Below are 22,162 nucleotides of genomic sequence, written 5' to 3' on the forward strand. Positions count from 1 at the left end.
ATTCTTTAGGATGTTATTGTTATAATTTATGTATTGTCTGTTTCCAGGGCAAGTTTTTCAGATTCAGGAGAGAATACTTTGTCACGTGTTTGTAAAGCAGCCAGGTCTCTACAGTCTCTGGGCAGATTCTGGCACTGTACTCATAAGGAGCAGTAAGTAGTTCACTGGTAGAGACAGCAAACACTGTTCTTCCTGAAACAAACTGAACAGTTTGGAATAATTTTTGTGACATTGCATAAACTAAGTAATACTTGAGTTACATATCTGAGTCCAGGGACGTTTTTAGAAACAAACATGGTGACTGACAGGGCAGCTTGTGTAAGTCACAGTTACAATAATTTAGGTAGCAGTATTGGTCATCTCTTACGCAAGTGTATGAAAGGAGCCTGTGCCAGCATCCTCACAGGCACAGTATCTGTCCGGGCAGCAGGTTGCACTACAGGCTTTGGGGTCCACTGAGGGGCCCACTAAGACCCACAAGGGGCCCACTAAACCAGTTGGAGGAAAGAACAAATGCTAAGATGTGACTCTTGGGCATGCAAGCAAAGAAAACTTGGGTACCAATGCCTGTGGCCAAACTCTTCTAGGCAGGCCCACAATTACAGGATTAAAAATGTGTAAATTATGATGAAATCTGATGAAAAGTCTTTCATAGAAAAGCTACTAGTGCTGAAATCCCGCCCCCCCCCAAGCTGGGGGGAAGTGTTGATCTGCTAGAAGGCAGGAGGGCTCTTCACAGGGACCTGAACAAGCAGGAGAGATGGTCTGATTCCAACGGGATGAGGTTCAATAAGGCCAAGCACTCTAGCCACAACAACCCCTGCCTGCTACAGGCTGGAGAGCAGCCAGGTGGAAAGGGACCTGGGAGTTTGGATTGACAGGAAGCTGAACATGAACCAGCAGTGTGCCCAGGTGGCCAGGAAGGCCAATGGCATCCTGGCCTGGATCAGGAACAGTGTGGCCAACAGTTCCAGGGAAGTGATTCTTCCCCTGTACTCAGCCCTGATGAGGCCACACCTGGAGTACTGTGTCCAGTTCTGGGCCCCTCAGTTCAGGAAGAATGTCAAAGTGGTGGAGCAGGTCCAGAGAAGAGCAATGAGGCTGATGAATGGACTCGAGCACAAGTCCTCTGAGGAGAGGCTGAGGGAGCTGGGGTTGTTTAGCCTGGAGAAGAGGAGGCTCAAGGGAGATCTCATCACTCTACAACTCCCTGAAAGGAGGTTGTAGCCAGGTGGGCCTGTCTCTTCTCCCAGGCAACCAGCAGTAGGACAAGAGGCACGATCTTGAGCTGTGGGAGGAGAGGTTTAGGTTGGATATTAGGAAGAAATTTTTTACAGAGAGAGTAACCAGACATTGGAATGGGCTGCCCAGGGAGGTGGTGAATTCTCCATCCCTGGAGGTTTTTAAGATGAGACTGGATATGGCACTTTGTGCCATGGTCTAGTAACTGCGGTGGTGTTGGATCAAGGGTTGGACTTGATGATCTCAGAGGTCTTTTCTAACAGGGCTGATTCTATGATTCTATGATTTCCTCTAACTATCATTAGAGTGTAGAATTCTAAAAACAATATATAGCCAAAGTATGTCTTTCTGTTGAGGTCAGTTTTCTCTATAACCATCTACCACGTCTATTCTAGGCCCAATAAAATTCTTCTCTTTTACAGCTCACGGTGACAGAGAACACAGCACATTGTAACTACAGGACTTTCACTCGACTGTGAAAGATCTCCATCAAGCCTCACAGAGAATTTGAGGCAGCTGGCAGTTATCAGCTGAAGCAGGTAGTCAGTAGAAGTGTAGAAGATAAATAGATAATTGAAAACCAATCTGGAAACCTGGGAGAGATAATAAGTCTCTCTTCTAGAAGGGAGACAACAACTCAGGTAGGTCACTGATGAAATCAACTCCCAGATCAGGTTGTGTCTAATACTACTGAAAATACAGTGGCAGTTCATACCTATCATGACTGAAGTAGTAGTCAAGTTGTTGGAAATGTGGTTTGACATATTCAGTTATACAAATCAGTATTGCACTAGAATGAAGAAGGATCATACTGCTGAAAGACAGGTGATCAAAATCCTAGGAGCACCATGGCCCTCTGCTAAATTACAGTTGCCAAAATAGAAAAGTAGTTCCACCCCCTTCTTACCCTCCATGCTGCTTTATCTGCCATGCAACCATTACATAGTATTCCTGCCATACTGACCGTAGTCCTCTGTGGGGCAAGTGATTACTTTTTCATGTGATTTCTATTTATATTAAGATAATGGAACTATTCTATTTTCTCTGCCATGAGCACAGAGAATAGAGGGGAAGGCTCATGCCTACAAGTAAAAGAATGTGTTGATCGTAGTCGCTCCATTTTAAAAGTCTTAAAAGCAATCTTTCTCTTCAAGTCACTCTTATGATTCTCAAATTCCTGTCTGCAGAAAAGTGTGAAATCTTGCATGAACGTGCAAGGAAACTGGTACCATTTGGTAACTCTTCTTGCTGGGTTCTGAGATCTTGTAGAACTATATTGGTGGTAGGGAGATGGCACAGGGAGATATTTTTGTGAGAGTGGGCACAGAGAAGTCATCTTTGGCATATTGCCAAAAAGAAAGTAGCATTTTTCTACCAGAGAAGTGTTTGAATTGTTCTGCTGACATGTCTTTATTTTGTTAAACAACTCAGGTGGACCACAGGAAATAGCTGATGACAATGTAATATTAATTCTTGTGGAGGTGAACAGAACAACAAAAAAACAAAAACCAACCAACCAACCAAAGAAAGACTTCTGCTGCTTTTTGCTTTAAAAGATACTTTTTAAAAATTTTCTGCAAGACACATTTAAAAATGTCTACAAGAATTATAAATAATTCTGTGCATTTACACTGGAAGAGCATAAAGCAAAACACATGCATCAAATATTTCTAGAGTGTTAGTTGCTACAGTTACAGTACTAGCTAAGAAAGCAACATATTAGATTCAAAAAATCCATTAACAAAATTTACATGTGTCCATGTTGCTTGTTGCAGAAATAATATGAGTCATTTGAGCAGTCTATGTAATTCTTAAAAAGTAATGGATGTACATGTGTTTATTTTTTATGTATTGTTTTAATATTTGTTTTACTATGATACTGGACATTAATTACTTGTGTACTTCTGTAAATTCTGCTTCTAAGTAGTGATTGTTGAGGATATTTTTCACATCTCATTCTGTGACTGCTAAAACAAAAAAAGATCAAAGTTTTAAAGCTTAAAAATGCATCAAAAGTTTAAAATTACCATTTGCTATTTTGAGGCCTAATTTGTCTTTCCATTATAATCCTGGTGATAGACTTCAGGACAATCTATCAGTTTCTCAGTTTCGATGCAACTGTGCAACTGTAAATTACCATTGTGTTATAACACATGCCTAATTTCATTAGATTACAAAACTTCTTAGGTAGCAGGAGAATTTGCTTTCTGATGTACATATTTTTATTTGCTTTTAAAAGAAGATGAAATAAAATAGCAAAAAAAAATTGCTTTTTAGATAAAATTTCAGAATTTGCCTAAATATTTATTATATTATAGTCCAGTATATCAATAATTGTAATCTAAGAAGATGTTGACAACATGTTGTTATAAACAGTCCAAATAATACCTAGGACAGTATATAAAGCCAGAACTAAGAAAGCATCACTCTCAGGGAAGCATCCTTATAACTAGGATAGAAGCAGATCTATTTCACTTTTTTCTCTCTCTTATGAATCCTTGGAATATTTCAGTCTTTTTCTGTGTTGGGATCCAGATTCAACAGGAAAAGTGGAGAATAAATAGTTCAGCTCAGGCTATGTAACTCTCTGAGATTTAGGTACTACTATAGGACGTCTCAACAGAGGAAGGTCTTAGCATTTCTTTCTGGTCGAGGTCTCTAATTGTATGTAAAAGGAGACATCCTTCATTATCTGGTTGTCCTCAAAAATTTATTCAGTGCACTAAATCTCAGGAAATGAAGGTGTCTGTTCTTTGTAGGTACATGACCTGGATTAACTGTTCAGACAAACGTCATGCTTGACTGTTCCCCAAGATATTGGCTTTACCATCAGGGCAAAGAAAAAGGCTTCCCTCTTAAGGAACTCCTCATGGGCGCACTTAAACCACTGCTTGTATGAAAGTAGGGCTGCCTAAGGAACTACATATGACTCATCCTGCAGCAATAATAGTCTGAATAAGAGTAGATGGGTTTGCAGAAACATTAAATGGCAGCGTGTATACTCTCAGAGAGGATCACATTCTGCACTCAAGGTAACATGAAAGCCCAACTCATCAGCTGGTTTACAGAATATAATGAACATCTTGAATACCATGAGCATATTGAACTAAACTTCAATACTTAATTTGTTATTCATTGTGTTGAAAATACTGGACTATATGATCAAAATCATACATGAAGAGCTTTCACTTCATGCCTTTATGTCTTATTAAAATCATGGTTTACTTTGCAGCTCTCTTCTGGGATAGTCACATTTTCACAAAGTGGGTAAAACCTAAGAAATAAAAGTATGGTTGGAATACTAGTGTTCTGCATGCTTCAGAACTGTAAAAATCATCTGTATATCATGTATTTACTTTCTTTACTGATGAGGTCCAAAATGTAGTTTTGCAAGGTAAAGGTATTATACAATATTTCAGCTGTAGTGAAATGTTTATGTTTTGGGGGTGGTTCTAAAGTGAATTACGAGGAAGCAGAAGTCAACTTTTTGGGGAGGAAGGTCTCAGACTGCTAATCCAAACCCTATTTTCCCCAACAAACACATAGCATAACAGCTTTGTGTTTGCACCTGTTCACATATGTCTTCTTACTTTTTGGTGACGTTCTTATTCTGTAACAATTAGGCCTGATGGAGCTTCTGTTGAGGTTTTTTTCTGCAGATTCAGTAATGATAATTTCTTTTCCATTTTATTGCCAGTCATTGTCTCATTGTCAGTAATATCTTTGAACAAGTCCAATACTGACTTGGTATTGAAATATTCACTTCTTGTCAAATGGCTTGAATTCTGCTAAAATTTATTGTGGTCTAGGGTGAGGCTTTAGTGGAGATTAAAATGCCTCAGACACCTATATGGAAGGGCTCAAGTGTTAGCTATATGTATAAACTCTTGTTCTGGACAACAGTCAGTGCAATCTGTGCACCCTATCAGTGCCTTGTCAGCTGACAAACTGCTTTGCGTATGTTTCGGAGTGAGGTGGGTTGTTCTCTAGTCTCCATCTGAATACAGAGAAAAAATATGGCATCGTGTGAAATGTAGTCAGTTTCTGTCTTGCAGTTCTCTACAGGATGAAATTCCCAGAAACTGGAAAAATACTATACTATGATCATTAGATTCCTGACAAAAATAGTGAAAAGAATTTTCTTGAGTTTCTCCCAAAGATAAATTAGGATTATGTAAAATTGTCATTTGNTACAACTCTGTACTCTAAGCTGGTAACACATATTTGGCCAATTAACAGCAATCTTGGATATCTTCATATGCCTTTTCTGAAAATGACTATCACTGTAATGATGTCAGTTCTTGGAAATCTTGGGCTTATTCAATACATTTAAGATATTAACAAGATTATTTGAATAGCTAGCCTGTGATAATGGGAGACTGCATTTGTGGATGCAGAAGGTTATTCTGAATTTGGTGTCCAAGTGTCTTATTTACCTGTTCCATGTGAATAAAATACTTGCTGTAAACATAGTTTTTTTGGTTTTTTTTACAGTGATTCTGTCTACCGGGGGAAAGGAAATCATCTATCCCTTATCCTAGAAATATTTGCTTCTCATAGCACTGGGTTAATCTGAAGATCAGCAGCTAATATACCACAGAACAGGTTTGAATCCAACCATCAGATAAGATCAGAAAGCAATTGCAAAGGACACCATTAAAAGTATGGTCAAACTAAGGTTACACAGGGTGGCTACTGACCCAGCTACAGAGACAGAGCCTAGACAGCTGCAGAGCAGTGGCAGCCAGCCAGCGTGCCTGAACAGATGAGGATGAGGCCAAAAGGAGGAGGACTTAAGATATTAGCTGCTCTAATATAGAACCAACAAGCTATATAAGATCCTTACATACTCGGACAAGAATTACAACACCTACTTGGAAACAAAGTCCTTGAAGCTTCTTGTGCAAGTTTTCAAATAGAATTTCTCATAACCAAAGTATTTAAAAAATATTAGCTTTTGAGATATTTAATTCTAAAAATTGTTTACATTAGGTACATCATAAACAATCTTTGCCCTCAAATACATCATATACTGAGTCATTAAAGAGAGGCCATGACTTCACAGGCACATTTCAGTCTATGCAAAGATAATCCAGATTTTCCTTCTTCGATTGGTAATTATGATCTCTGAACCCATGTATACCGTTTCTAGTATCCCAACTAGCCCACTCTTCATGATGGTATACAATGTCTTGTGTACTTTAATTGTTCTTTGAACAAACAAAAAGTTTGAAAGCCCCGTTTCTCTCTGAAAGTGCATTTTCAGATATAATGTATAAGCTGTGTGCATCTCCACTGGATGAAAAGATTATTTTTCCTATTCTATTTATAAAGCATATTAATAATTTACGGAATAGTTGCAGACTGATGCAAAGGCCTGACAATTGAAAACCAAGCAATTAAACAGCTCAAAAAGGAAGAAAAGAGATGCAGTACAGAACGATATATGCAGAGAACCTGTAGGTTGTCTGCAACCCTCCCCATTATTCTCTGTAGGAAGTACTCAGGATTAGCTATGGATATAGATGATGTCAGAACCAGTCCTCTAAACCTTTTCAATTTTCCAACATGAAAATCTGTTGTAGAACTGTGGTACTAGATATGAAACAAACTCTTTTTTTTTTATTTCAATAGATTTTTTTTTCATTAAATTTTAACTCGTCTGCACTATATACTGTGTATATTTTTTCTTATTAAGCAAAAAAATCTTTCCTGATAAGGGCATCTTTTCTGTGAAAGCACCTCTTAAAATAGACTAGCTTGATTCTCTGGATAGCACTTTGACATTGAAAAAAACCAGAAAGATGCAAACAAATCCTAGCAAGTGTGGAAGTGATGCCTGCATACTTCAGAAATGATTTGACTCATTAGTAGATTAATAGGCTGCACAGAGACCTGGATCTTTGAAGGAAGTCAGTGAATTAAGGGCAGACTTACCCTGTAGCTCCCATTAGCCTGCATATGTGGATTAACTAGATCTACAGATATTTCTGTCCCATACAAATCAGTGGAACAATGGATATAGGTTTTATATAAAATCATCACAGCCATAAAATGGAATGTAGGAACATTTTACAATTACTGTAGTTAGAATGGTCAAAGCATTTAAATACAGCTTTGTCAGGATTTTTATTCTCAAGGGCCTACCTATTCAAAAATCTGAGGTAGCTGAATATCACAGAGTTAGGTTTCCTAGTATGGTTAATTTTTTTCCTCAGTAATAATTCATAAAATCATTTAACAACTTTTGTGCAAAAATATGGTTTGATGTATCTGATAGAAGCTATACCTGCTCTTGGCTGAGGGCAAAGGAATGGGTAAGATGACCTGTTATCTATGACTGCAAGCCACTGTTCCTACCCTTTATCTTTCCAACAGTGATGAGTTCTGGTGACAGACAAAGTGAAATACAGCAGTCCCTTCCAAAGGGCTTATAGTGTTCTCTGTGTGCAGGAAGGTCAGCAAGATTCCAAACACTCCACATTAAAGAGTGCAATTGCAGGGAGGAGCCTTTGCCAGTCATGTTTTGAATTTCAGTTACTTTACATGAGATATATAACACCAAAAGAAACTTTTGCAATGTGGTAGCTACACCAGACCTAAGCATCTAGGCTACCCTTATTCTCAGTGTTTAGAAGCAGGCATCTGAAGGACACAATTTCATCGAAGTGTTCTAAAAGGTGTCAGTGAAATTGTGTTCTGGAACCATTTCTTGCTATTGGCTACGAAGATAAGCCAAGGTGTTAGTACAAGTATAAACAGCTGCAATTTAAAAATCTAAAGATAAATGAAATTACTTAATTCCTAACTTTTCCCTTGTTTGCATATTGCCATCCTTTTTCATGGAAAAAGTGGTTAGTGGACTCAAAACAAATTTATCATACTGCCTTTAGCTGATTTTTGACTGCTCAATAGTTCATTATATCCTCTCTGTTTGTATCCTATATACAATGACTTATTACAGAATTTTTGCTGATACTTCTGCCCTAGGTAAGCATAATATTACTTAAGTTGAAGAAGCCATTGAGTTGCACATGTGAACAGACTTTCTCCTACAATCTTCAACACGGAACAATGACAAGGATGGAGAAGATGTGGATTGTGATGTCTTCACTGATTTTATTTTAGATGTAGTAAAAGACATTTCAACCTGGTTCTGCCTGCCCATCAACATATGCACCTCAACATAAGGACTTAAAACTCTGTTGGTCAGTTGTTCACTATACTTAAACCACAGGTTGCTAAAGTACTCCATTTGAAAGTTGCTAATGTGCTCCATTTCAAAAGTATACTTTGAAAAGATCCTGTAATAAGGATGTATTATCCAATAGAAGTGAAAAAATGTGACAATTTTGCTGAACTCGTGTTTTGTATAAGTTACAATGAATCGTCCTCCAGACGGCTTGAACACCCATAAAGCTCTGCAGAAACGGGAGTTATTTACTGACAAGTCCAAAGCTATGGCTAATGAGCCCAGGCCATCAATGCAGCTACCATAGACCTGCCAGTAGCTGGCAGCTGATCTATGACATTCATGGAGAAGATATTTTTCTCCTGTGTGAAATATCTCTGCCAAGTGTGTTCAAACTTGGCACAGATAGAAATACTCGATGCTAAGCTATTTTCTGCTATGATAGGAAATACTGTGTTTGGTAAGTTCTTTCTTCCCCATATGAGAGCTATATTCTCTGTTTCTTACAGCCCTCATCAAATACTTAGCTAACCGTAGTTACAAAAATACAGTAAAAGAAGTAATATTCATTCAAAATCCTAGCTACCAGTCATCTTGTAGTGATCCTTTAGAATTATCAAATAAAATAAGGCATGACACTCAAAGGGGAGCAGATTGGATGTATATATAATGAATTCAATTTCCATTCATCTCTCAGTGAGAGTTTTTGAACGAGAGAAAGTCAGAAAAATTACAGTCATGTTTTCAGTGAGCACAATGAGACTGTTGTTTATAAACCAACGCTCATGTTTTGTTATCCATATATGACTATACAGTTAATTTTTCATCTTAAAGAACTGTGTTTCTTTAGTACTTTTGTCATACATTTCTGTCACTATCCTGAACAAAAAGAGTGAAGATAGAGTGGTTTAAAAAGGTTTAAAAAAGCCCCAAACGGCTCCCCATCCAAAAAGAACCCAAACCAAAACAGAAGTTCCAATGGGGAACTCTTTATATTGGCATAGTATTTGGGGTAATTTATTGGTGGTTTTCTGAGTATTTCGTTTTGATGATATTATGGTAATTATTTTTATTGTGAATGAACTCAGAAGTGCTCAGATTAGCAAATGAGTGCTTTTCTAAATCTTAATAATGAAAGATCAATATATGATTCTAAAATTACTTGTGACAAATCCCAGCAATAATAGAGGAATATAGCTTTCAATTCACTTGTGTACTTCAGTGCATTTATGTCAATGAGACTATGTTCAATTCTTCTGTGCAAAGAATTGATTTTTCAATTTACCTTCTAAATTAAGTGATAGAAATAATTTCTGGGTTTTTTTTTAGTTTGAGATCAAAGTATTTTGTGGCCCTGTATAAACAATTTTCTTGGAAGACAGATAAGAAAAGAAGAAAATGGACCAGATCCAGACAAAGCTGCTGGAGAAAGCCACGTGTTTCTTTCTGTTGGAGTTTTAGAACACCTACACTGTGCATCTTAGGTTTAGTTTTCAGTTCAGCTTAGGGGAATTAACTCCTAAACTTCTTTAATCCTGAATTCCAAGCTGTGAATGGTTTTGAAAAGAGGCCAATTCTAACAAAAGTAAGAGAAGTCTTATCTTCTCTCTTCTCTGGGTTACTGTCAGAATATCCATAGCCTTGGGAGAAAGTATTAATTTAACCTATGAAATAAACTGTTTCAGATTCCTACCCTCAATCAGAGAGAGAAAAATCAGAAAGAGTTCAGAGAAGCACCATAAGAGGTGGGATGTGGAGCATGTGAAGACTGGGAAATTTATAGGTAGGATATCCATATGTTGGGGAAACTTCATTTTATGTAAGACATCATCACTGACTCTGAGAGAGCAATAGCTTGATAGTACAGGGTTCAGAAAACTGTTCAAGAACCACTGGATTTAAAAGCACTAATACAAAACAGCACAGTAAAAGGTAAACATGCTCTCCCATTTCTTCTTTGTACTCTGATGTTAGGATGCTAACCTAGGATCTGGGAGAAAGCTGGGAATTTAATCACAGACTGTCAAATTTTGTATGGATGTCAGGAGCACTAGATTAAACTGGCATAATGATAGTTCTATGTTTGTATGTATGTAATGAAATTTTCAGAATTCTGGTAATGAGCACATTTGGCTTGTGCTCACATAATGTGGAAGTGATTGAAAATACATTTTTGGAGAAATTAATGCTTTGTCAAATCATCATCAACATCACCATCATCTCTACTCATCTCTCCTCATCTGACACCAGCCTTAGCTGCAGTCCTTCAATGAATGAAGATGGAGCAGAATTAAAAGATACCATTAGGAACACTTAGCACAATACGGGTGTTTGATATGGGGCTACATTTCATTTTGCATCATACTAAATGATTGCTGTTACAGGAAAGGGGAGAAGAACTATCTAGTTTGTCAAATGCACCAAGTGTTGGAGTTACAAAATAAAATTGTTTGACTTAAGGAATTGAAAAGCATAAATGAAGATTAAGGAAAAAAAATTAAATTGCTGATGCATTGCAAATTTGGAACATGACTGTATGAACAAAGGCAATTTGCAAACACAGCAGTCCCTCTATTCCTCTGCTTATGGCATTTAATGACTTCCTTGACTATTTTTGACAGCTTTTGTTTTCTTTGTCATGTATCTCTGTGTATTTTATAGACTGAACAAAGGTACGTCAATCAGAATTACAAACCATCCTATTTCATGCCATGTTAGAACCTCCTTAAAATCTTCTTTCTCTCTGTCCCACCTTCACATACACACATACAGAAAATTAAGAATACATGAGTTTGCATAACCTGATAGTTTAAAAGTTTGTAGATAGAATTAAATCCAAATTAGTAAGAGAAAATTAGGTCACAGGTTATATAACAGTATATAACCTTATACTGTTATATAAGGTGGTTTTTGAAAGAAGAAACATGAATGATGTAAATTATATTTGTTTAAACTAAAATAATTCTTGATTATGCAGTTTCAGAGTTTCTAGGGAAGTCATTGAAGTGTCTTGCTGAGAACCTAAAATTTTTTTGAGAAGTGTGCATGCACAGTGTTATACAAGGTTTGTTTTTTATAGATCTCAGAAGCAGGATTTCAAAGGCAATCAAATTCAACCTTCTGCTATTGCTGACTATGTTGTTACAATACTTTTTAAGATTTGGACTTCTATATTAAAATAAACTTTTCTTCACAGAAAATATTTTCCTCCTGAAGTTCCTCACCTCAAATGGATGCATTTTAGAGCTTCTCTTATCTGATGTCATGATCTTTTTCTACTGAAATGGGGTACACTATCAACCACATCCAAGGTTTCTGTTCACTCTCCTTATTTGCATATATATCTTTACCTTATTTTGACAATGTTTTTTAATTAAGCTCTGACTTACCTTTTTGAAGATACTTCTTTTTTTTTTAAAGCTTCAAGTTGCTCCCTGTAATTAATGACATATTAGCTATGTATTGACTAAAGAAAGGATAAAACTTACTCACTCAAAGAATTCATGATGTAAATTTATGAGTGAAATATTTCCTTCACTGCACTATGTCGTTAAATATATCCACTAAGAAGTATAAGCATTTTCATTAATTTATGGAGTTTACCCTGGTTCTTGATTAAGACCATTCACAACAGTAGGCAACCACTGATTTAACAATAGTTTTGGGTTGAGTCATTCACAGAACTATTTTTGAAGCACGTCATAAAAATTATGCCAAAAACAAGTAGTTGTTCCCTCCAAAGTTGATAATCTTTTACTGCATCTGCAGAGGCCAGGCAAATTCTCTCCCAGCACTTTTTTTTCCCTTCAACTTCCTACACAGAGAATCTAATTAACTCCTTCAGCACTTGAATTCCCTATTCCCTGCAGCTATTCTAATTCAGATAGTAGCCTTTATATTATTTTGATGGAGCGATGTCTTTCGCTAAGACCTTTAAAAGTGATTTTCCATGATGCACTTAGATTAAATTTTTTGTTCTCTTCTTTCCATACCTGAAACAGATCAAGATATCTATATCTCAGAAAACATATACTCTTCTGCTACTTCTGAACCTGGAGATGTCTGTATGTAGTTAGCCCCTCTTTGTCTATCTAAAGCTTTGTAGGAACATATACGATTGCAGAATTATTTTGTCTTGAAAAGCATTGCCTGCTCTAAATCTGAACTCCATTATGATTTAGAAACCTAAAGGATCCAATCTAGTAACTTCTTGTTGGATGGTCTCAGGAACTGTCAACAGAGTGTTCAATCTATGGCAAGCTACAACTGCTTCCTTCAGAAACCATGGCTTGGAAAAGAGATGAGATTACTAGGGTGCATGCTGATGGAAGGCAATATACATGGGTTTAATCAGCACTCCCTAGATAATTTATGTACATTAAACTTAGTTTAGGATTGCAACAAAATAATAATGGTAACAACAACGTCATTCACCCAATATGGAGCCCATCTGAAACTAATATTTCTAGCTGAGTGCTTTGAGTATCACTGTCAGCCCCAACCTAAGCAACAGCCTTATTGTGAAGGAATTTGCTTGCGATATGAAAACTATGGATTTAAGCTTGTTGGAGTTGAAGGGAAAGAAGTAATTCTCTGCAATGTATTTATATAGTGAGCTGCATTCTAAGGGTAGGTAGCATCAGATGTGCCTTAAAAAAGTTGAGCCCTGTTTGTTTACATGTTTATCCTGAGGAAATGATTTAACACGAGTCCAAAATTTTCAATGCAGTCTCTTTAGAGTAGAACAAAAAAATAAAAAACAACCAGCCCCCCCCAAACCCCCCCCCAAGAACCAAAACAAACCAAGAAAAAAAACCCAAACAAACAAAAACCCAAACTAAACAAAAAACAAACAAACCAACCAAAAAACCCTGATTGGTCAAACCATTCCTATAAACTCTTTATTTTTTTCCATGCTCAGAATGTGTGACCCATAAATTGCTAAACCTTGACAAATTCAATGACTTTCTGTATCACCAGTAGCATTGACCTGCATCTTCACCCTGCAAAAACTGGTGACACCTGTACTTGTAAACTGGGAGCACACTTCAGCTGACACAGACTGGCCACAGCCACATAATATTATTGGCCTTGGGACTGTGCCTGGGAGAGTCTACTTTGATCCAGAGATACAGTAATGTCTTGTAATTTTCTTTATTTTTCAGTTAATGTGTTTGAAATAATGAAAGAATGTTGCAGCCTAGAATGTTGTTTTCAGACCATGTTACTGAGGGCATTTGTTGTAGGTTCTGGGTTGACATGGACAGGGCTTATGGGTGTAATCAAAGTGCAAGACTTGCTTTCCAGCAGGAGTTGGTAATAGGTTAGTAAGCGATAGCAGGGTAGAGAAAGCTCTGGGTGGGAGAGTGGCTCTTGGTTCTTGCAATGCCATGCATTTTCCAGGAGAGTGTTAGATGGTACAGGTGAAAACCACGCCAGAGAGTATGTTAATTATTAAGCAGTATGAATAGTTGAGTTCAGGATTTGAGCTTGCTCTCTAGTCCTATTTTACTTAGCACTGTAGACATAGACAAATGAGATAAGGTTTTACTGCTGGGGTCATTTTCCCCTAATCTAAAAAAAATGTTTGAACATGAGTAGGCAAGGAGACAGAAACAGATAACATCAGGCATCAGGCTGGTTTCAATAACAAGGATTGGACAAAGGTAGCACAAAATTATTGTTTTTCCCCTTCACAGCTGACGTAAACTCTGCTTTTACCCTCTGCTACATACATGTTTAGTGGATTCTGTTAGAAGGGAAATGATGCAGGGACACCAGAGCAGAAATGGAAAGTAAAAGAGGAAACCAGATCACAGAGGAACTATGAATATGTTATAAAGAAAGAACTATGAATGTGTCATAAAACCATAACTATAGAAATGGGTAAAGAGGAGTCTTAAACAGGACTTTCATAACTACAACATATTGCAATGACAGCTTCATCCTAGTCCCACAATAGATCTTTGGAAGGACTATTGACTTCACTCCTATGGTATCACATTTTATTCAGTTGTTTGTTTTAAATAGAAGATCCAAGTAATAGATTAGTCTGGAGATATGTCAGTAAAACAGAAAGACATCTTGATTTTTAAAAAGGAAATTATACATCTTTGGCCAACCCTGGTATCCAAATCAATTAGTCTTAAAAATTATTAAAGTATTTTTAAGTATTAGTATTATTAAGTATTAGTATTATTAAATCTTTGAAACATCTTAAGACAGTATGTCCATAAAGTATAATAAAATAAGAACTATGCAGGGCCATCCAAAATATAAACTGGAAATATGACATACTTGCTCCTTTATGGATTTTTATATTATCACTTTATTCTAAGTGATGATTTTGTAGATTTTCAAATTATTCTTATTCTTAACGTTACTATAATTTGTGTATCTTTGGTTGAAAATTGTTGTAGTGAATTCATTAACAGCAACCAAAATGACAAGATACATTGCAGCTGGCAAACTTATGAAACAAATAATGTGATACAAAATAAAAATAAAATAATTCTATTGTGTTAATTGCACTTAATTATAATTATATTACAGTTCAGTCGTAATAGTGTTATTAAAATGTGGAACACTGTTGTTGCTTCTTGAGAAAAAATCTCTTTTCATATAATTTTCCTCACAACACTCCATGCTGTTGGTTTTGTTTGTTATTTGTTTAAAGGAATGTTAAATCACTTTTAAAAACATTGTAGCTGATCATCAGTTGCATGCTTATACTATTTATTTCAATAAGACAAATTTATTGCTGAGACTACACCCTCAACCATATGCATTGACTACAGTAGAAATGTGGATCTGTAAAGGGTTGAACTGGCAGATCATTCTCCACACAGTGCTTTTACCTTTCAGTTCCAGTACGATTTTGGAGAGTTAGTGTGAGAGGTCTTCACAGAATAATGACCTGAAGTGAAGAAGTGCTGATCAAGCCTTTTGTCATTGAAAAGTAAATCATCACCCCGCTGTTTTTAAAATCTCATGGGCATGGCTTTATGGTGTGACTCTGAGAAATATTATTTCTAATTTTTCAAGGGGATAAGCAAATCTGTGAGAAGTGTTTGCTGAGAAATCAAGAACCCAAGGTGGGAAGGAGGGATATGATATAATTTTAACACATTTTATTCCTTTGACTATCCCCACACTATAACTCTCTCTCACTTCTGGCAGGAGCACTAGCCTGTTATTTTTTAGTGCATTGACAGCCATATAAAGATGCAGAGGTACTGAATTAACTACATTATTTACTAGCAAAGATGACAGTGGGAAAAGCTTGAATGACAGCTCTATGCTCTGCAGTACCATCTAAAGATGAAGATCTGAGAACAAATCTATCATAAAGGCTCTGTACCATAAGGACACCTCTTTCAAAATATAGCCCAAAGGACTGCAATCATATACTGATGAACCTGAGAAATCCAGGTCTCCTTCGTGAGTAGGAGAAAAGACGCTGTACTTCTTCCAACAGCAAATTACAAGCACACATCCCAATAAACTTGACTTAAGTGTAGTGTCTTGCTCAAGAAGATCTCTGAAATTCACAGATAAGATGATGATGATCAACCTTAGCCACCCAGTCAAGTGATTTATTGAAAACACGGATTTTGTGTTACTGTCTTGTGAGTTGCTGCCTTGGAGACCCTAAATCCTGAGGAAACATAATTTATATTAATTTCCTCACCCTTGTGCAGTTCTCCACTTCATTCAATGGAGACAAATATTGACCCTACATGACTATAGAACCACCTTTTACTCTTATATAAGAGAAATTCATCTTGAAACTAAACAACTTGCTGCCGAAGTTGTGGGGTTTTTTCTTTTTTACTGGGCTTATGTGATATTTTCAGACAGCAAGAGAGACTAGTTTGTACTGTAATCAGGCGTTCGCCACAGGTGGTATTTTTTGCCACTAAAGCTGGGAAAACCTTCCTCTGTCCTTGCCTCTTTAAAGAGAAGGAAGATGTTCAGATGAAAGATACAGATATAGTTGTGAGTGAAGTAAGAAGGCCAAAATGCACTCACAAGGACTGGAAGGGATTGCTGTAAGACTTGGTGCTGACATTTGCTTTGCATTAATCCTCTTCATCAAGAAAAGAATACTCTTCACACAACATATATATTCAAGGTGTTGGTGAGACTGTGAATCTTTTGTCAGAAGTGTGAATCATTTTTTAGAGGTGAGAGAAAAAGCAGATTAATAAAAAGGAAAGAAACAGCTGAACATCAGAGAGATGTTTCTCTGAGTGGCAGAGAGCCACATTCAGACTCTGGTTCTGTCTGATTCAAAGCAGAAATTAAAACACTGGTCTCATTCTGCATTTAAGAGCAGAAATCCCATTTTTGAGAAAAACCAATGAAGAGAAATTGTTATTTTGTGTAATTGTGTAAACAAAACTAATTATGCTGTGGACTAGTTATGCTGTAGCTGAATTTGTCCCAGAGTTTTATTTAAGTAACTGCCACATTTCCAAGTAACTGGGAATGAATATCCGACTGCAGATATTTTCCTTGATGATGTGTCTCATTCTGAATTTGCAAGTAATCGTGGTAAAATTACTGGCATTTTTCCTATTGATGTGTATACTCACTGTATTCATTTGATAGCTAATATATCACCTGAACTATCTATGACACATCACAGGGTTGTTTATGGTCATACCCAAGGAGAACATTTGAATGGATGACTCTCAGTAAAAAAAGCAGTGGCCCTCTTCAGAAGTTTAAGGCAAAGCTTTTATTTGTTTCCTGGGTAAGAAAACTACATTCTACAAAGTTTTTATCTTTCTCCTCTTGGATAATAAATTTACCACTATCTTCTAGAATCTCATTATTTTTTAATTTAAATTTGAATTTCATCTTAAATGAAAAAATGTACAGGTTCAGTAACAAATGAACTCACATTTATGAAATAAATTTTGAAAACTACAGAAACAGTAATTTATAAAAAGAGGGTCTAGTTTTTCTGATTAACAAGTTAACAATATCTATTAGCAATGTATTATAAATTATATATTATAAAAGTGGTGAATGCAAAGCTTCATACTAAGCAGTATATTTTATGATACAGTTTTTTGTTAGTAAATTTTTAACATGGTAATGGAGCTTGTAATAATATAAATTATTATACCAGATGGATAATTAAAGAAATAAAAATACCAAGGAAGGGGTCCTTGGCTAGACAAATCTATGAACTAATTGTTTCCATAGTGCTGAATTTGAATAAGCAATTCCATAACCATTTTTTCTTTCTGTTTGTGAATTATTTCTGCACTCTAAAAACTCAGAGGAATATCATGTAAAAAGAAAAAAACTCAGACAAAATGCCTCTGAAGCTTATTCTGAGCACCTGCAGAATGACGCAGGTGAATGAATGTTAAAAACTACAGATCAAACTCGACACTGATAGTTGTACATAAATGCAGGTAGAAAGAAAACCAGTCTAAGCTATAGATACAGTGACATGCATCAGTGTAACTGTTTCCACTTGAAAATAGATCTTGGGAGGCCTTGTCGTTAATTCTCTGACAATCTCAGTTTGAGTAGAGCAAAGAAGAAAATATAAATATCCCAATTTGTAAAAGTGGTATTTGCAAATAGTAAATATTTCATTAATTTCTGAAAACGCAAACACATAAAATCCTCCAAACCTGTAAAAAACATGGAGAATGATGAGGTAAAAAATTGCTTAGGATAAGTGAAAAATAAAATAAAGATTTTTGGTGTTTCAAATTCCAATTATTTCCCTTCAGATATATAATTTCTAGACCATGTGCTTGTCACATTTCTTTATCAAAAAGACAAATAATTTAGTCTATTCCATGACCCTCTTTAGGATTTTATGTGGTTTTTCCTAAATTAAATGTTTGAAAACTAGGCACTAAAGTCTTAGCTATCCAGCTGTCTAATCAACAGAGGAAAATAGACACTACAGAAAAGTTTCAGCTTACCTTAACATAGTAATCCAAAATTGTTCCAACGAATTATCCTTGAGGCGTCTAGTTCCATCGATCAATTCCAAAGGTGGTTTGACGTGTCCAACTCACCTACAGTAATGTGCTACTGGTATTTCTGCCATATATATTTCTGCCTCCTCTTTGGTCTCCAACACTATCACGAAGAAATCCTCTATAATGATGAAAGGTTGATTAGTTTACACTTTACTTCTCAGATGGCTAACTTGTCACCAACTGTTGGGCATTATTTTATTATACAAACTTTTAACAGACAAGAAATCAACTAGTTAGTAGTTTATACATTAAAAACCTGGGAAAAAAAAATCAGTAGGGGCTGCAAAACTACTTCTAGAACTCATTTGCACTAGCAATGGAGAGAAGAGAGTTTGCGTATTGTATCCGCTGGTTACCTCTCCACAATGTATGCTTATTTCAAAGCTTCTGTTGTTTCAAGAGATGTTAATAACTACAAGGGAAAAGACATTTTCAGTAGAATATGATGATTTGCATGGAATGGGAAGACATGAAGTAGTAATAATGTCTAACAGGTCATGAGTTAATGAAATAGTTTTTCAGTTTCCTACCTTTGAAAAAATCAGAGTGCTTAAATCTGAGTGAAAAGATTTAGTTGTGAAGATTGTAGCGAAAATATCGCACTGCATATGTGCATAGGATTTTGCTACATGATCTTATGAGTTTAAGGTTGTAGTATTTCCAGTTTTATTGTTACCTGAGAAATCAATTTATAGCACAGTTTGTTCTTGACACTACTAACCCATTTTAAGCACATCAGATTTGTCCTTCAGACACTGCATAACCTTTCTGTCATTTTCTGGGATGATTTAATAAAATTGTTGTTGGCTTTCGCATGCTTAATAGTCTGGAACATTTTTGTATTAACAGTTTGCATATTCCTAATAAAAACACTGTGAGGTATTTCACTTTCAGCTATTTGCCAGTTATAAATATCAACTCACAACATTTGGACAGAAAAGCATTTTTTTCCATGTACCCTTATCACAAGTTTTTACTTCTTGCCATTTTTAGCTTAGCATTGAAGTTGATGTGAAATGAGGTACATAAATATATGTTTTATTGTATATTTGTGCACAAGGCAGTAAGGTTGGAAACATGAACCTTCTACTTTTAGTAGGATAATTTCAACTTAAAAATGCAGGAGTTTGATCAGGTCCAGTGAAAGCACAGTCTTATGTTAAAGGAGAAAAACAAAAGTATCAGGACTAAGTGCAGATTTTGATATAGAAGACTATTCAGTAGATTTAGTGAACATTATCCTTTTTATTTATAAGCAGTGAATGTAAAACTCATTTTATATTAAGCCATTATTATCATCTATATCTAGTATGAACTGTGGAAAATGTATAGTGATTTGTAGTTTACAGAAGTTATGTTTGTGTTAGAATTAGAAATATGAAATATATAGTAATTTCACTCTTGGGACTGTCCCTCTTTTTATGGCAACTGTTATATTTGCGTTTTATTACGTTAGAAATATTATCTTTTATCTTAACAAATGTTTTGCATTTTTACTTTCTAATGAGACAAAATGCCTTCCACAGCACAATTGGTTGTGACTTTTGTCAGTAAAAACCTGCCATATTTAATATTGTTCTTTTCTGGACTTCTCTGTGTTGTGGTTATTACAGCATGTAACTTTTTTTGTGATACTATTGGTACAGTGTCAGTATATACATATGACATCAACACTGGAGTGTTGATGTTTCTCTCTTCCAAGAAGTTAGTGAACTGTTAGGAACTCAGAACTAAATTTCTTGGCAGTAAGTCGAACAGAAGAGTATCCTTCTGAGAGAATAGTTTATTGAGTTCAAATCAATCAAAAATAATTCAAAATAGCATACGTTCCAGATATTCCCCCATGAAAATATTTTCTTTTTCTGAAATGAGACCTGTTCATGCTCCATTTACTAATATTTTTTAAACTTTACTTTTTTTTTTTTTAACCTACTATTCTCTCAAGTTAATACCCCAAACATGGGACAGCTGTACAATCAGAAAGTCATGTCCATGTCTCCTATTGCAATTAATTTTTCCAAATACATATATATATAAATAGTAACTGAAGAAGAGATTTCAGCCTTACTAGAATCCTCTACAGAAGCAAACTGTAGTTTCAGAACAGTTAGTTTCCTTGCCTCAACCAAGAGTATTTACTCATTTATATGAAGAGAGGCATCTGCACAGAGATATTATTGTTTAAGACAATCACCTGGCATGTACAAAGGGCAGATGAGTTCAGAAAACTTTCCACATATTTGAAAAATTACAGGCTTCTGTATGATCCCTTTCAGGCTGATTAGCCACAATCTCCCAGTGTTCAATACTTTGTCAAGAGGCTATATCATGTCTGGGTGCAGCCAAAGTCATGCTGAAAGCATGGAAAGTAACCTATGTATCTTACAAATGTACAATGTTACTGAATACCGAAAAATGTGGTAAATGGTTGAGGAGGAGGTAATAATTTAGTTCTGGTTAGAAGAACAAATTAACTGAGAGTTGGCACATAACTTATTAAGAAAGATTTATAAGATTTCATTAGATTGGACATACCAAGGTCAAGCAAGACTCAGTTGTACTGAACATAAAATGAAGGGTGGCATAGCTTATGCTGTGTTTCCTCATCTTATACGTTCAGACTGCTTTTCTTTTCACACCCATGTAACCTATGCATGGTTACCATTCTTCAACTTTCTTTCATGCAAATTAGCTTAACATCCCCATGAAAAAAAACAAACAAAACAAAACAAAACAGTTTTCTCCCTAGTCCTTTGTTAAACAGACAATTATCCTTAAAAATTGAATTATAATAATTTTTTTCTATCCCTGACAGATTGCTCCATCTCTACAACATAACAATGGCCATGAACAAAGACTGGTTCATAGGTGTTCTTTTCTGCTTCCAAGGAAAAGGATGGGCAAAGGAGGAACATAATTTGCATTACCTCTCTTCAGAAGGGAGTTTACAGCTCTAGTCTTGAGTTAAACAGCCATTTATGCTGAAGAACATGTAGCCCAGAGCTCTGCCTGTCATCTTTGTGTATGTGTGTATCTGTGTATGTGTGTATGCCTGTGTGCCTGTGCGTGCCAAAAGAATAGTACCTGCTTTGAAAACCTTTGCTTCTGTCACATATTTCCTAAATTGGACACACAGGTAGTCTCAATAAAAAATACCAGCTGTCTTAGAAATATTCAGTTGCCTAGATTTTGATAAAGTACAATATAAATTCAAGAATTTTTTCTTCTGTTCTTCTGAAAAACTATTATTAACAAAATTGAAAGTGAAAAATGAGTCTGTGAGGTCAGACTTGCTCCTAAATACAATTTGCTTTTACCATTCTGGTATTACTGTTATGGCTATTATGACATTTCTATGAATAAAAAATTTATATTATAAGAAGATTTATTTTCATTCCAAGTGATGCTTTTTCATTTTTCCCTAGAAATATTCAATAGAATGTTATTTACAATAATTACCTGGTTTTTATGTTACAATGGGGTTTTTTTCTGTTAGACACTCTCATACACACATTCATACATATATAAGCATACATATATATTCATATATATTTTTATATTGTTTTGAATCTGCAAATTTGAATTAGGAAATCATATAACTGCTGCAAACAGAGCAAGCAATTCTTGTTGCATCAAAAAAGACTCAATATACAAACTATGATAATTATAACAACATTTCTTTACAGTGAAAAGATTAACATTTGAAATATTA

At 35.7% G+C, this 22,162-nt stretch overlaps 1 long non-coding RNA gene across 1 annotated transcript; it reads left to right on the forward strand.

The window, feature by feature from the left end:
- The first annotated feature begins 1,543 nt into the window (after window positions 1-1,543).
- Window positions 1,544-21,799, forward strand: LOC108508759. Its single transcript, XR_001878492.1, has 3 exons — window positions 1,544-1,883; window positions 11,631-11,722; window positions 21,266-21,799. It is a non-coding gene; the product is annotated as an uncharacterized LOC108508759 (long non-coding RNA).
- The last annotated feature ends 363 nt before the right edge of the window (window positions 21,800-22,162 follow it).

This window comes from Lepidothrix coronata, unplaced genomic scaffold (genome assembly GCF_001604755.1).
Source record: "Lepidothrix coronata isolate B3197 unplaced genomic scaffold, Lepidothrix_coronata-1.0 Scaffold311, whole genome shotgun sequence".
In the NCBI taxonomy this organism is placed as follows: domain Eukaryota; kingdom Metazoa; phylum Chordata; class Aves; order Passeriformes; family Pipridae; genus Lepidothrix; species Lepidothrix coronata.